Genomic DNA, 17,781 nt, shown 5'->3' on the forward strand with positions numbered 1-17,781 from the left:
GAATCAAAGAAAGACTTGGCTTAAAGCCCAAGCTGGACCAGATGAAGCAGTTTATTTTGCTGGAAGTAGGTAGTGGTTTCCTACCTTTACAGAGGCTTTGGGAAATGACTGCAGGGATGCATACAAAGAAGACTTAATTTTTGACTGGGTGAAGGGGTAAACTTGCAAAACTGTAAATTGAAATGCCTGTGAGGCCAGACAACTAATGTAAATGAACAGAGCAGTCTGGGTATGGAATAATAGGGGATGGTGGGAACCGTGGGGAGCTGGAGGCATGTCCCTACCCCCTGCTTTTGCGGGTCTTCAGCCTGGAGGTATCTTCCTGCAGATTTTTGCAGAGCTGCCTTCTGCTTCTTTGAGGCTCACTCACATAGCCTACTGCCCTGCTCCAGTATTCCCCATGGTATTTCTCTGGAAGTTCTATGCTGCTGCTGCTGCTAAGTCACTTCAGTAGTGTCCGACTGCATGCGACCCCATAGACAGCAGCCCACTAGACTCCTCTGTCCCTGGGATTCTCCAGGCAAGAATACTGGAGTGGGTTGCCATTTCCTTCTCCAATGCATGAAAGTGAAAAGTAAGGGAAGTCGCCCAGTCGTGCCCGACTCTTAGCGACCCCATGGACTGCAGCCCACCAGGGTTCTCTGTCCATGGGACTTTCCAGCAAGAGTACCAGAGTGGGGTGCCATTGCCTTCTCCAGGAAATTCTATAAGGCCCTGCTTATTCATTTATATGTTTTCTGTCTGTTCTGCTCATCTTTTCGGAAAATAATATTCAATACACATGCAATAAACAAAGCACTGAATGAAAATCAAATAAAAAACTAAACAACCCATTCAAATGACCCCTGAAACAATATCTGCAATTTAGTTCTCTTGCTCTAAGAGATAAGGTTTGAGGTGTTATTTCTGTAGCAGTTATGACACAATTCCAGGGAAATATAGAGGTGCTTGGAGAAGGAAATGGCAACCCACTCCAGTATTCTTGCCTGGAGAATCCCAGGGAAGGAGGAGCCTGGTGGGATGCCTTCTATGGGATCGCACAGAGTCGGACACAACGAAGCGACTTAGCAGCAGCAGCAGCAGCAGCAGCAGCAGCATAGAGATGCTAAAATCATCACTGGAAAGTTTAACAGCAATGGAGGTGCTCTATATACTAGATTTTTCAGGATCCAGAGTATAAAATGGAGAACTTGGAAGGAAAAGAGGAGAGGGACAGAGAAATTTTCCTTATGTTTACTAGATTAAGAACATCAAAAAGCATTATTAACACAAACCATTTCAAACTTACCGTAGTAGCTCCGCCTTGCTCCCCAGGCAAAAATATCCTAAATTGAGGGGGAAATGAAGAGAAAATTAAACATGCAAGCCAAAGAGTTCATGAGATTTTTTTTCTAAACCAGTATATTATTACGATTATTACTTTAATATGAGCAAAATCAGTACAGCTCTCAGAGTCTAAAAAAAAAATAATTTAGAAGAAAGAATATTTTTAAAAAGGAGAAAACAAAATTAATCTGACCCTAACCTGATAATTCCAGGTAACTTCTCTTGAATCTCTAAGGAGCCAAGTAAGCCCCTTGGTATAGAGTATTTTGTGATTCGTAGGTTTAGTGTATTGACCTACATGCCCTAGCTTACTTTAATGCCATTATATTTCACTGAAAAAAAACCCCTGAATATTGCACTTCTCCCATAGAAGACAGGTTTTACACACACAACTGGTGGAAGGAGACCACGAGGTGCTGGATGACTGTCATTGAAACCCTTTGTTCTTCTCCTAGCTCTGAAATCATGTACCCTCCTAATGTCTCTTATGCTTCTTCTATTAAGTGGGTGTTAAACCATCAACAGTTTTACCCCTGATAGGGATAAAATATTGTTATTGAGGGAATGGGAAAAGAACAAAATGGGAGGGAACAAATGTTGTACATTACAATGGCTTTTGGCTTCCAAATCTCAACTTTACACAACCAGTGCTTATTTCTCCATATTTAATTTCTCCTATGGAGAACTTAAATATCATGTTTATGGAATGATAAATTTAAGATAAATAAAAAATTTAAAAAAGATCAAGGCAAGAACCAAGAAGTTAGGTGAAAATAATATATTGAATATACAGCCACATGTATTTGCCACAAGAATACTCCTGTGGGCTCAAGAATATTTCTGAATATTTCAGTCCTGAGGTGACTTACTTCTCCTAATCCAGAATACCACAAACATGACCAACAATGCCAAAATAGTAACCAAGATTCCAATGTAGACTCCCGTGTTGGTGCTTATCCATGTTTCCTGTGCCAGCACCACAACCTACGGAAACATCAGCAGATCAAACACAAAACAGAAAAATAAAACAATCTTTTTAGAGTTATAGGCAGAAAACATTTCAGAAAATAATATACCCAGATAAATTATTGTTTATTGGCCCCTGGCTACTTCTGGATCATGAGGGGTAAGACAAAATGATGTACAGTTATAGCCTTATGATGAAATTCTAAGACAACTCAAAATTCAAAATGTATTTGGGGGTGGTGGAAATGTTTACATCTTACATGTGGTGTATTTAGAGAAGGGTACAGATTTGTTAATACTCAAATGGTATGCTTCAAATGAGTGTGCTTTATTATTATAAATTATACATACTGTAAAAAAAAAAATAAGCTCTTTTCATAAATAATTCTCTTCAGTTCAGTTCAGTCCCTCAGTCCTGTCTGACCCTTTGCGACCCCATGAATCACAGCACGCCAGGTCTCCCTGTCCATCACCAACTCCCGGAGTTCACTCAGATTCAAATCCATCGAGTCAGTGATGCCATCCAGCCATCTCATTCTCTGTCGTTCCCTTCTCCTCCTACCCCAATCCCTCCCAGCATCAGAGTCTTTTCCAATGACTCAACTCTTCGCATGAAGTGGCCAGAGTACTGGAGTTTCAGCTTTAGCATCATTCCTTCCAAAGAAATCCCAGGGCTGATCTCCTTCAGAATGGACTGATTGGATCTCCTTTCAGTCCAAGGGACTCTCAAGAGTCTTCTCCAACACCACAGCTCAGAAGCATCAATTCTTCGGTGCTCAGCTTTCTTCACAGTCCAACTCTCACATCCTTACATGACCACAGGAAAAACCATAGCCTTGACTAGACGGACCTTTGTTGGCAAAGTAATGTCTCTGCTTTTGAATATGCTATCTAGGTTGGTCATAGCTTTCCTTCCAAGGAGTAAGCACCTTTTAATTTCATGGCTGCAATCATCATCTACAGTGATTTTAGAGCCCAGAAAAATAAAGTCTGACACTGTTTCCACTGTTTCCCCATCTATTTCCCATGAAGAGATGGGACCAGATGCCATGATCTTCGTATTCTGAATGTTGAGCTTTAAGCCAACTTTTTCATTCTACTCTTTCACTTTCATCAAGAGGCTTTTGAGTTCCTCTTCACTATCTGCCATAAGGGTGGTATCATCTGCATATCTGAGGTTAATTATATTTCTCCCTGCAAGCTTGATTCCAGCTTGTGCTTCTTCCAGCCCAGCATTTCTCATAATGTACTCTGCATAGAAGTTCAGTAAGTAGGGTGACAATATACAGCCTTGATGTACTCCTTTTCCTATTTGGAACCAGTCTGTTGTTCCATGTCCAGTTCTAACTATTGCTTCCTGATCTGCATATAGGTTTCACAAGAGGCAGGTCAGGTGATCTGGTATTCCCATCTCTTTCAAAATTTTCCACAGTTTATTGTGATCCACACAGTCAAAGGCTTTGGCATAGTCAATAAAGCAGAAATAGATGTTTTTCTGGAACTCTCTTCCTTTTTCCATGATCCAGCAGATGTTGGCAATTTGATCTCTGGTTCCTCTGCCTTTCGAAAATCAGCTTGAACATCTGGAAGTTCACGGTTCATGTACTGCTAAAGCCTGGCTTGCAGAATTTTCAGCATTACTTTAATAGTGTGTGAGATGCATGCCATTGTGCGGTAGTTTGAGCATTCAATGGCATTGCCTTTCTTTGGGATTGGAATGAAAACAGAATTTTCCAGTCCTGTGGCCACTGCTGAGTTTTCCAAATTTGCTGGCATATTGAGTGAAGCACTTTCACAGCATCATCTTCCAAGATTTGAAATAGCTCAAATGGAATTCCATCACCTCCACTAGCTTTGTTCCTAATGATGCTTCCTATGGTCCGCTTGACTTCACATTCCAGGATGTCTGGCTCTAGGTGAGTGATCATACCAAAATGATTATCTTGGTCATGAAGATCTTTTTTGTACAGTTCTTCTGTGTATTCTTGCCACCTCTTCTTAATATCTTCTGCTTCTGTTAGGTCCATACCATTTCTGTTCTTTATCGAGCCCATTTTGCTTGAAATATTCCCTTGGTATCTCTAATTTTCTTGAAGAGATCTCTAGTCTTTCCCATTCTGTTGTTTTCCTCTATTTCTTTGCATTGATTGCTGAGGAAGGCTTTCATATCTCTCCTTGCTATTCTTTGGAACTCTGAATTCAGATGTTTATATCTTTCCTTTTCTCCTTTGCTCTTCACTTCTCTTCTTTTCACAGCTATTTGTAAGACCTCCCCAGACAGCCATTTTGCTTTTTTGCATTTCTTTTCCCTGCGATGGTCTTGATCCCTGTCTCCTGTACAATGTCACAAACCTCATTCCATAGTTCATCAGGCACTCTATCTATCAGATCTAGGCCCTTAAATCTATTTCTCACTTCCACTGTATAATCATAAGGGATTTGATTTAGGTCATACCTGAATGGTCTAGTGGTTTTCCCTTTCTTCAATTTAAGTCTGAATTTGGCAATAAGGAGTTCATGATCTGAGCCACAGTCAGCTCCCAGTCTTGTTTTTGCTTACTGTATACAGCCTCTCCATCTTTGGCTGCAAAGAATATAATCAATCTGATTTCATTGTTGACTATCTGGTGATGTTCACGTGTAGAGTCTTCTCTTGTGTTGCCTCCTTTACATAGCTTAATTTTAAATCTAAAGATGTCCCACCAGGTAGGTATTTTAATAGAAAGGAAGTGAAAATCAGAGAAAAAGATTAAGTCTCAAGTCTCCTCCTACATAAGAGTTTAATCTCTGGAGTCAGAATCCCAGATTAACTTTTATTTAGTTGCTCTGTGACCCTAGCAAGTTATTTAGCCTCTCCAAACCTCTTTTTCTGTCAAATGAAGATTAAATAGGGTTCTTGGGAAAGGTACTTCAGGTACCTCCTGATAAACACTCTGAGGAATACAAAGGAGGGTGACCTAGCCTCTGACCTGTCCTTGCCTAAACGGAAAGCAGTCAGTACCTTGGGAGGGAAAAGCTGTGTTATCACCTTATTTGTGGGAGGGAAAGCAGTTAGAAGGAACACAGGGTTACAGGAAGCAGTCTTTGCTTGCTTTTTAAAAAATATTATGTTACATAAAAACTGGAAGTTCATTTTAGAGTGTGCAGCTCAGGATAAAGAAAGGAAAACAAAAATCAACCATAATTTCAACATCCAGAAATAGTTACTATTACCATTTTTCATTACATACTCTTTTAGAATTTTATCTTTCTAGTAGTTTTCTTAACAGACACAGTTACTGTATCCAATGTGTACTACAGTATATACATCATTTTACCTTGTATCTATAATATATATATAATAAATATATATATTTTTTCATTTTTGGCAATGCTACATGGCTTGTGGGATCTTAGTTCCCTAATCAGCCATCAAACCTATACTTACTTCATTGGAGGCATGAAGTCTTAATCATTGGACTGTCAGGGAGGTCCCAATGCTATCTGAAAAGTTAGTTTTTTCATTTAACAATTGACACTGTCTTCTCATGGCAGTAAGTACACTGCTGTGACAACATTTTTAGTGGCAATAAATGGGCATGCTTAATTGATAAGTTATTAATCTCTTATTATTGAACATTTAGGTTGTTTATAACATTTTCATGATTATAAACAGCAGCAATGTGTATCTTGTTTTATACATCTTTATATATATGTTCATTCTCCTCTTAAGATACAGCTCAAGAAGTTGACCTACTGGGTGGAAATATATGCTGCTTGGTTTCAAGATACCTGGGAGACACCTTGATATCTTCACGGTCAAGACACAAAAAGCCCACGATTGTGCTACCACCTATTGTGAACTTGCTTCTGTATTGCTTACATTATATAGGAGAGATTAATTGCTACTGAATATACCTGTCCTGCAGGTAACTGAGGTCAAAAACAATCTTCTCATTCAGAGTGTTTGTTTCTTTTTTTTAAACTATCACAAGTCTGACTGACATAACATTTACATGGTGGCAGTTCTGCTATTTAACAAACACAACAAATTCAGCTCATATCCATCAGATCAATCAGTACCCATATCATCAGAGTGATTAAAATCTTTCATATCATTCCTATGTGGTAGTGTTCTCATTGTCACTAAGTTATGCAACAGAAGGCCATTTGACGTCACATTAACCCCACTTTGCTTGAACTTGAATATCTCTTACAATGTCTATGCTGCAATTTCTCACTACTTGCAATCAAGATTACTCTCATACCTGAATCTGTTCATGTTTTTTTGCTTTTAAGAGTTATTTGCACATAGTGAAAGGAAAGTTGTTTCACCCAAAGGAGCCAAAAGTGAAAAATCTCACTGATAAATTCTTCTAACTTACACACAAGATGAGGCTTTGATGCACATCATAAGACTATAATCCCTTGGATTTTTCCCAAGCTAACTGTGGGAAAAGTGGAAGAACAAATTAGATTACAAAGTTGTTAAAGACCTTAGGACCTTAATATGTCATCATATGGGGAGGATCATATATAGAAAGACTCAGCAGTGGCCTCAAAATTTCTCTATAAGAGGAAAATTGGATTGGAAAAGGATATTAGGGGGCCTATGTTTAAGGAACCACACTTTCACTGACATAATATTTTTGGTGGGGATGGCTCCCATTCCACTACATCAATTCAAGGCTTGTTATTTCTCTAACAATGATCTAAGTCTTTTTTGGTATGTAATGTTAAGTCACTATGCCTGAATAATTCACTCTTTTTTTCTTATTTTCTGGTCAGGGGAAATTCTGTCTTGGGTGTATATGTGTGTCTAGAGAAAAATATCACTTTTCAGGTATTTCTAACAAAGTAGTACATCTATATAGACTTTTTAAATTAATTAAAATATCCATGAAATTAAAAGATGCTTACTCCTTGGACAAAAATTTATGACCAACCTAGATAGAATATTCAAAAGCAGAGACATTACTTTGCCAACAAAGTTCCGTCTAGTCAAGGCTATGGTTTTTCCAGTGGTCATGTATGGATTCGAGAGTTGGACTGTGAAGAAAGCTGAGCACCAAAGAATTGATGCTTTTGAACCTGTGGTGTTGGAGAAGACTCTTGAGAGTCCCTTGGACTGCAAAGAGATCCAATCAGTCCATTCTAAAGGAGATCAGCCCTGGGTGTTCTTTGGAAGGAATGATGCTTAAGCTGAAACTCCAGTACTTTGGCCACCTCATGCAAAAAGTTGACTCATTGGTAAAGACCCTGATGCTGGGAGGGATTGGGGGCAGGAAGAGAAGGGGACAGCAGGGGATGAGATGGCTGGATGGCATCACCGATTTGATGGACGTGAGTTTGAGTGAACTCCGGGAGTTGGTGATGGACAGGGAAGCCTGGCGTGCTGCGATTCATGGAGTCGCAAAGAGTCAGACACGACTGAGCGACTAATCTGATCTGATCTGACCCCTATTTAAGAGTCAAATTCTTTTCTTCCTTTATTTCTTAAATTAGAAAGAATCAATCTGTGGACTAGTCTGACAATAATAATCTCTAAATATAACTTGATTCCAGAAGAGACATATAAGTGAATCAGGCTAATAAAATAGGAAGGAATATGCTTAGCTTGATTGTTATGCCAGTGGGGATCTTGAGACGGTGTCACAGTGCCATTTCCATCTGCTCAACAAGAAAGAAAATTAATACGAATTACAAAAAGATATTGAATTTTCCTGCAAGCACCAAATATATTCACACTGCCTTCTGGTAATGAAGGGAACATTGAATAATCATATGGCCTAATGCTGTAGGCATCCCAGGAATAATACCAAGTTAATAAAATTTATTACTTTAAGTAGTAAGGTTGTGTTTCTTAACCATTTTGTCATGGACCCTTTGAAAATGAACCCTTTTTCTTTTCTCCCTATTGGGGAGAGGGAAATGCATGCTCACAGAAAATTTACTGACAATTTTAGACAAGTCAGAGTGACCCATTCTCAGAACTAGGTTAAAAATTACCACTTACAGATAAATAATCAATATTTTCATGGCAACTGAGAAACTTGCAATGAGTGCTCAGAGGTCATTACACATCCAAAGAGCAGAACCACTCTGTTCAAAATGAACATTACATTGATTTTACATTCAAAATGTGAATGAAATGCACTAAGATACCTCAAACAGGTGGCATCCAACTCCTACATTATATGCCAGTGTGCCCAGACACTGATCCAAACGTGCTTTAGAAAATATGTTACATCACTCCCAAGGCCAGTATACCTTATACTACCTAAACTCCCAATATAAAAGGATACTATGCCTTAAAGTTTTCAATGTCCAAATTTTAATAGTGTTTTGATATATCTCTTTTGTCCCACTGAACATATACTTTTGGCCCTTCTAAGCAACCATAGGTCAAATACAGGATTCTCTCTTTACTGAGTATCTATTACACACAAGCACTTTACATCCTTATACCCATTTTCTTAATCCGAAATTTTAGATGAGGTGCTGAAATGGTTGAAGTTTCCAACTCTACTGAAGGACAAGAGCCTCAGCTCATAACCACCGCACACACTATGTTCCCATCCAATGTAAATTCTGCAGGTCTCAGAGATTCCCGTCGTACTGACAGAGCTATAAAACCATCATTTTCTAATGATAGTGAAAATGAAGTAACCATATTCCCCCCAAGTTTTCACACTTTACACTACTGTATCTACAATTTAAACATTCCAACACTACTTCTTCAAGAGACAAAGACAGTGTCTACAGTCTAGTCTCTGTGTACGATTTATGTTATAACCTTAAATCCTTAAGCTATAGAATAAGTGATGTTGTAAAAAAAAATAGCATGGACTTGAGTCTGATGAAACCTGACTTCAGTTCTGACATGTCACTTACCAATGTGACCTCGATCAATGTCCTTTACATACACATTACATATATATGCATGTAAATGTATGTATTTATATTTCTAGCTGGGGTAACCTTGAACTACAAGCTCTTGATAGCACCCGTCTCATAAAGTTATCACATTAGATGATGCATGTAAGGTGCTTAACACCATATTAAACAAATATCAGGTATCACAATTATGTTGCTATATAATAATAGGAGCAAAGGGGAAGGGACACCATGCAATGGGTTTTCCAAATAGCATGTCCATCATTCCTTACAAACATGTAGTGAGGAATGAAACAACTTGCCCATGGGCATGCAGCTTGAAACTCGGGCAGTTGAATTGGAAGCTGTTTGTCCAAAGTAGACAAATGTCCTCCTCAGTCTGGCAATGGCAAGAAATAAACCTGCCCTGAAAGAATTAAATGAGATAATGCACAACAATTTGCTGGCACATGCATCTGAAAAAGTAGGTGCAGACTCTATGAAAACCAAAATTCCTTCTGGACTAACATTCTTGGCTTTGTGAGGCTTTTACCCACTGAAATGTGACTCAGGCACTATGAGGATTTAGCTGAAGGGCCTCAGAGATGCTGCCAAGATGGCAGCAGTCACAGAAGTCGTGGGGACACAGCTGCTGCAATGTCTGTTCCATGCTGCCAAGTCTACTTGACCAGGTTTTAGTGACATATTTTAGAGAACAATTTCCCATTTTCTACTTTGATCTTCCTTTTAGCCTAAAAGTGTGGGGTGCAGTTGCCCCAACTGCTCTTACCTGTATTTTTATCTGCTTTCTCCTTGTTTCTGTGCCAAGAAACACTTCACACCAAGGATTCCACTTTCAAAACCAAATGTCACTATTAGCTAATTTCAAGTAAACCGGTCCCTCTCTGAGTCCCGCTGCATGTCCATTTTCAATTAAGAGCTTCCTTGAATGATTGACAAAGTAGGCCACTCTGGGTGTTTGCTACAGATTAGCAACTCCTGAGCATGATGAATCATAGGCACAAGTCTTAAAAAATCTGACCTTGTTTGGATGCTTTACAGGTACATGGACAAATAAGCCAGTTCTGCATTACAAAGGGGTTCACATGTGGCACTTTCCAAATTTACCACCATGGGTAACAGAGTTAGCTTGGAAAGATGACAATTCAATATCATGTTTCTCCATTATAGGAAAAACAAACTAATTTTACATCTCAAAAGAATATGGACTTTCCAAAATTAGGGAGAACTGGGAGACTTTTGGAGTGAAATAGCACAATCCTAGTCGGCCATGCCTCTTTGGCTCTGGTGTCCATGTCCTCAACCCAACTCAAAGTGTCCATGTGAAATGAAAGCTCGACAAGGCAGCAGGGGAGACTCCTGGCTGTGTGTAGTTTCTGGGGCTTAGAGGAAGCATAAACAGGCGACCAGTTCCATCTGGACCAGTTTGGATTTAATTGTTTTAAGGCTCTGTCCAGGGAAGTATGCCTAGAAATAAGTTTAAAGACAAGGCTGATTCATTTATTTAGAAAAATGTGAATATGCATGTGGATGGCCCCAAATCATACTACCTGCCTATGTCACTCAAAATACATATTTCTGGACATTCTAAGTAACGGTCATAGTTGCCACTCTATCATTTATCTTGTAACTGTGTCACTAGATCTTTATCTCAAATAACGCTTGTAAGAATAAGTAGTATTTCCTCCATTTTCCAAAGGATAAAAACAGATTCAAAGAGGGTAATAAGACATTTGTTCAAGTTGCATAGCTGAGTGGAATAGCCATTGTTGGTATTCAAGTCATGCTTGTCTTATTTCAGAATATGTGCTCTGAACAATGTGCTAATATTTATCAAAATTTGAATGTTCCCAGATGTTCAGGAAAGAAACTGAAGTTACCTGTTGAACAAGAGTGCCATGGTGAGCTGGTTATGTTTGTTTCATACAGGGTAGTAGGCTGGCTTTCTGCTGTCTGAGTTGGAGAAGACAAAGAAGCTATAGGAATGACAAGAATGGAAAAGTGGTGTTCAATTAGTGGAGGAAAATTTACACCCGCAGCAGAAAGAACAAACAAAACTAAATCAGAAATTACCCTTTGACTCTTTCTTAGAAATGTATTAATATATGTCCTTGAGGTATTACCCTGATATGAAGGCATTTCATTATCATGAATAAATCTGGTCTAGATAATGATCTGAGAGCCTAACAACAGAATTATTTCACTTTTTATACTTCTTTTGTTGTTCAGTTGCTAAGTGGTGTCCTACTCTTTCCAGCCCCATGACTGCAGCATGCCATGCTTCCCTGTCCTTCTCTGTCTCCTGGAGTTTGCTCAAGCTCATGTCCATTGAGTCAGCAATACTGTCTACCCATCACATTCACTGCCACCCTCTTCTCCCTTTGCCTTCAATCTTTCCCGGCAGCAGGGTCTTTTCCAATGAGTCTGCTGTTTGCATAAGGTGGCCAAAGCTTTGGAGGTTCAGCTTTAGTATTAGTCCTGGGGTTGTCATAAGAATTAAGGGGCTTAATACGTATAAAGCAGTTAGCATGTTTCCTGACACAGGAAACAGAGTAAGCATTAACTTCACTGAAATCTTATCCTCAAGTTTTGGGTTAGGCTTCAAAATGGATTAAATGATCTCTGTTCAGATTTTTGTCATAATTCTATGTTAAACTGGGCCGAATGCACCATCCTTCTAAGATGTCCATGACCAGTGGTCTGGCTTTTTTTTTTTTTGCTATTAATGATTCCTTTGAGAATCCAATAAAAACCATAGGTCCCTCTCACTCTGAAAATTCTTACAGATACAACAGATGAATATAAGAGGGCACAAGTGGTTCACAGTTTCCAAACTGTGAAGCCAGGTTTGGAAACCTATTAAGAATCCCTACCCTAGATTGTACACCTGCCTTAACACAGTGTCCTGAATGGTGCATATCCTTACTTTACAAACTTCTGTGCTTAGAAGTACTTTTGCTTACCTGGCTGGAGGTCCTCTGTGGGTGCTGGCATTGGAAGAGCAGAAGTAGAGGACCTCACTGTCACTGGAGCAGTGGTGACTGTCATGGTTGGAGTAGTGGTATTGATTGTTGTTGGCACAGCAGTGGTGGTGGTTGTTGGAGCAGTGGTGACCATTGTGGTTGAGTAGTGGTGGTAGTTGTCTTTCTTGTAGTGGTTCTTCTTGGAGTAGTATTAATGGTTGTCTTTCTCATAGTGGTGGTTGTTCTTGGAGTAGTGGAGGTGGTGGTGGTGGTTGTTGGAGTCGTGATGGTTGTTGCAGTCGTGGTGGTTATTGTTTTGGGAGTAGTAGTGGTGGTTGTTGGAGTAGTGGTAGTCATTCTTGGAGTAGTAGTAACAGTTGTCTTTGTTTTAGTGGTGGTTGTTCTTGGAGTAGTGCAGATGGTGGTGGTGGTTGTTGGAGTCACAGTGGTTGTTGTTTTGGGGGTATTAGTGGTAGTTGTTAGAATAGTGGTAGTCATTCGTGGAGTAGTGGTAATGGTTGTCTTTCCTGTAGTGGTGGTTGTTCTTGGAGTAGTGGTGGTTGTAGTGGTTCTTGGAGTAGTAGTAATTGTTGTCTTTCTAGTAGTGGTGGTTGTTCTTGGAGTAGTGGAGGTGGTGGTAGTGGTTCTTGGAGTAGTGGTGGTAGTTGTCTTTTTTCTATTGGTTCTTCTTTGAGTAGTGGTGGTAGTTGTCTTTCTTCTATTGCTTCTTCTTCGAGTAGTGGTGGGAGTTGTCTTTCTTCTATTGCTTCTTCTTCGAGTAGTGATGGCAGTTGTCTTTCTTCTAGTGGTTCTTCTTGGAGTAGTGGTGGGAGTTGTCTTTCTTCTAGTGGTTCTTCTTCGAGTAGTGGTGGGAGTTGTCTTTCTTCTTTTGCTTCTTCTTCGAGTAGTGATGGCAGTTGTCTTTCTTCTAGTGGTTCTTCTGGGAGTAATGGTGGTAGTTGTCTTTCTTCTAGTGGTTCTTCTTGGAGTAGTGGTGGGAGTTGTCTTTCTTCTAGTGGTTCTTCTTGGAGTAGTGGTGGGAGTTGTCTTTCTTCTAGTGGTTCTTTTTTGAGTAGTGATGGCAGTTGTCTTTCTTCTAGTGGTTCTTCTGGGAGTAATGGTGGGAGTTGTCTTTCTTCTATTGCTTCTTTTTCGAGTAGTGGTGGGAGTTGTCTTTCTTCTAGTGGTTCTTCTTGGAGTACTGGTGGGAGTTGTCTTTCTTCTATTGCTTCTTCTTCGAGTAGTGATGGCAGTTGTCTTTCTTCTAGTGGTTCTTCTGGGAGTAATGGTGGTAGTTGTCTTTCTTCTAGTGGTTCTTCTTGGAGTAGTGGTGGGAGTTGTCTTTCTTCTATTGCTTCTTCTTCGAGTACTGGTGGGAGTTGTCTTTCTTCTATTGCTTCTTCTTCGAGTAGTGATGGCAGTTGTCTGTCTTCTAGTGGTTCTTCTGGGAGTAATGGTGGTAGTTGTCTTTCTTCTAGTGGTTCTTCTTGAGTAGTGGTGGGAGTTGTCTTTCTTCTAGTGGTTCTTCTTGGAGTAGTGGTGGGAGTTGTCTTTCTTCTATTGCTTCTTCTTCGAGTAGTGGTGGCAGCTCTCTTTCTTCTATTGGTTCTTCTTGGAGTAGTGGTGGTAGTTGTCCTTCTTGTAGTGGTGGTTGTTCTTGGAGTAGTGGTGGTGGTTGTTGGAGTAGTGGTGGTAGGTGTTGTTGTAGTAGTAGTGGTGGTGGTCATTGTTGTTGTAGGTGGAGCTAGGAATCAACATGAAAGCAGGGATTCATCAAGCAGCAGGAAACAAGAGACTCATGCTGGGCCTGTGTACCAACACAACCAAGCAGACTGTCCCCAGGCAGAACTCAGGACTTATCTCCCATGAACTCCAAGTTATTGTCATGGGTCAACTAGAATATTTGACTGAGGAGGGAGTGAAGACATGGTCACAACAAGACAACAGCAGCATTTAAAGGATGATATTTCGGGAGATATTGCTATTCAAAAATGACACATGGGATTTGTGTTGAAGAACTTTGTAAAGTGCTTATTTAACTTATATGCAGAGTACATCATGAGAAATGCTGGACTGGAAGAAGCACAAGTTGGAATCAAAATTGCCGGGAGAAATAACAATAACCTCAGATATGCAGATGACACCAACCTTATGGCAGATAGTGAAGAGGAACTAAAAAGCCTCTTGATGAAGGTGAAAGAGGAGAGTGAAAAAGTTGGCTTAAAACTCAATATTCAGAAAACGAAGATCATGGCATCTGGTCCCATCTCTTCATGGGAAATAGATGGGGAAACAGTGGAAACAGTGTCAGACTTTATTTTTCTGGGCTCTAAAATCACTACACATGGTGACTGCAGCCATGAAATTACTCCTTGGAAGGAAAGTTATGACCAACCTAGACAGCATATTCAAAAGCAGAGACATTACTTTGCCAACAAAGGTCCATCTAGTCAAGGATATGGTTTTTCCAGTGGTCATGTATGGATGTGAGAGTTGGTCTGTGAAGAACGCTGAGCACCGAAGAATTGATGCTTTTGAACTGTGGTGTTGAAGAAGATTCTTGAGAATCCCTTGGACTGCAAGAAGATCCAACCAGTCCATTCTGAAGGAGATCAGCCCTGGGATTTCTTTGGAAGGAATGATGCTAAAGCTGAAACTCCAGTACTTTGGCCACCTCATGTGAAGAGCTGACTCATTGGAAAAGACTCTGCTGCTGGGAGGGATTGGGGGCAGGAGGAGAAGGGGACAACAGAGGGTGAGATGGCTGGATGGCATCACTGACTGAATGGATGTGAGTCGGAGTGAACTCCAGGAGTTGGTGATGGACAGGGAGGCCTGGTGTGTTGCGATTCATGGGGTCACAAAGAGTCGGACACAACTGAGTGACTGAACTGAATTAAACTTAACTTTGTAAAGACTAGTCATACATATCAGATTTACATATCTTCATAAACATCTGTGAAGGAGGGAAAAGTGTCTAGAGCCTGAAGCTGTCTTTGTCCTCTTAGCAGTACATGACTAGAACCCAAATAGTAGTTTCCAAGAACCAGACTATTGACCAAATAATAGCATTTGCTTCTGTCAGTTCTAAGGGTACCCTCCCAACATATCTGCATCCTAAATGTGGATTAACTCACATCATTAACATACGCTGGATAACACAGATGCCATATGCCACCCGGGAAGCCCTGAAAACAGTCATAGATAGTATATACATGAATGGATGGGGCTGTGTTCTAATAAACCTTTATTCATTAAAAAAAAAAAAAAAAACTGTTGGTGAGCTTATTTTATAATCTGATCTGGTCTTATGGCTACAGTTTGCTGACCTGGGTCTAACAGTGTAGTTAAAGATTTTGAAGAACAGTGCAGTCTCAATCCCCTCCCTTCAGTTTGAAACGAAACTTAAGAAAAAGAGGAAGCAAGTAAAACATCTGATCAAAGGAGTATAACAAGGAGGAAATTTAATCAGCTTGTTCCATTAATGTGTCTTGCTAAGGAGTAAATATTTCCTAAGAAACTAGGACACTAAGGCTAGGAAAAACTGCTGAGGAAGAGCCCTAAGAGAGGTTGAAAGTAAGCTCTTTCTGTGAAAGGTGCAAGAAAACTCAAATAAAGTATTGGGTTGGAGGCAGAGAGTCACTTTGGCTCAGTTATGAACCCATTTCCCACTGGACAGAGCAGTGACTTTGCAAATACTCATCTATTAAAGAATTTATAAGCACTATAAATGTCCCCTATTAATTTCTTTCTTCCTCCAGACCAATCATATAATTTCACAACTCCAAAAATAATCTCTTCTCCACACACAGCCTCCTGCCACATGTGTATAGCACCAACTTCTTTTGGCTTTCTTAAATTGTCTCCTAGATGTTTTCCCAGAGTCAGCTGTTTTCTGCATCAGAATTGACCTGATTTTACTTGCCTTCATCAAATAAGCCAAGTGTCTTTGATGAAGTTAGGAAAAGTTATGAAATTAAATATCAAGTTAATTTAAACTAAAAGAGACCTAGCTTATAAAGGCTCTGAATATTGGCTTCTGTTTTCATTCAAAAGTTTAGTGGGAGAATACTTACTATGAAAGAGCACCAGAAACCAGGAAATCCTTTAGAACCTGCTCCTTTCACCAAGTGGTAAGAAAAATTAAAATATCTACATCAAGATAGAAAAACATAACCTTCCCAGACTTTTGGATTTCACAAAATTCTTAAAAGCCAAAAGTGAACAGTTGTTGAGATGAAAATGTTCTCATATTGCAATAAGGTGATTTTAACTATTTTTTCTCTTTTTTGTTATAATTGTTCTATTTTATTGTTAGTTATTCTTAATCTCTTACTGTGCCTAATTTCTAAGTTAAAATTTATCGTTGGTATATAAGCAAAGAGTCGTACATGACTGAGCGACTGAACTGACTGACTGACTGTAGGCATATTCCATATTATAGTCATCAATTCTCTTAACAAGTTTACCTCCAACTCACTACTAATACAAAAAAGAAAAAAAAAAGTTGCAATAAAGAACCTCATACATGTCAAACATGGACTTTGAAAGTTTCTTAGGGGTAGGTATCCAGACAAGGTACTGTTAAACTATAGGCTAGTCACACACTTAACTTCAACAGGTTCTTAAGCTCTCTCCAGAACAACTGCACTGTTTTACTTCTATCTGCTGTGCCTCAGAGTTCTGTTTGCCCACAACCTTACTAACAATATGATCCCTCTAGAATTTTTGCTATGCTGATATATGTAATGTGCTACTGTGTTCCCTTTGGATTTCTCTGACTTCTGTTGACTTTAATCATCTCTTCACTTATTGGTAACATAAGTGAACATATTAAACTTATGTTTTCCCTTCAGTGAATTGACTTATCTTTGCCCATTATTCTAATTGTTCCTTTTCTCTCTCTCAAAGTGTGTGTGTTATGTGATCTCTGAACATTAAAGTAATTCCTTTTGCTCTGTTATCTCTCTGCCAGCCTTGTCCATTGAATACTTCATTGAACTGAAATCCTTAATAATGATCTATTAAAACCTAGTGAACGTGATGGAATGCCAGTTGAGCTATTTCAAATTCTAAAAGATGATGCTGTGAAAGGACTGCACTCAATATGTCAGCAAATTTGGAGAACTCAGCAGTGGCCACAGGACTGGAAAAGGTCAGTTTTCATTCCAATCCCAAAGAAAGGCAATGCCAAAGAATGCTCAAACTACTACATAATTGCACTCATCTCACACACTAGTAAAGTAATGCTCAAAATTGTCCAAGCCAGCCTTCAGCAATATGTGAACCATGAACTTCCAGATGTTCAAGCTGGTTTTAGAAAAGGCAGAGAAACCAGAGATCAAATTGCCAGCATCTGCTGGATCATGGAAAAAGAAAGAGAGTTCCAGAAAAACATCTATTTCTGCTGTATTGACTATGCCAAAGCCTTTGACTGTGTTGATCACAATAAACTATGGAAAATTCTTAATGAGATGGAATTCCAGACCACCTGACCTGCTTCTTGAGAAACCTGTATGCAGGTCAGGAAACAACAGTTAGAACTGGACATAAAACAACAGACTGGTTCCAAATAGGAAAAGGAGTACATCAAGGCTGTATATTGTCACCCTGTTTATTTAACTTATATGCAGATAAATCATGAGAAGTG

The sequence above is a fragment of the Bos taurus genome, chromosome 24 (genome assembly GCF_002263795.3).
Source record: "Bos taurus isolate L1 Dominette 01449 registration number 42190680 breed Hereford chromosome 24, ARS-UCD2.0, whole genome shotgun sequence".
NCBI lineage: Eukaryota > Metazoa > Chordata > Mammalia > Artiodactyla > Bovidae > Bos > Bos taurus.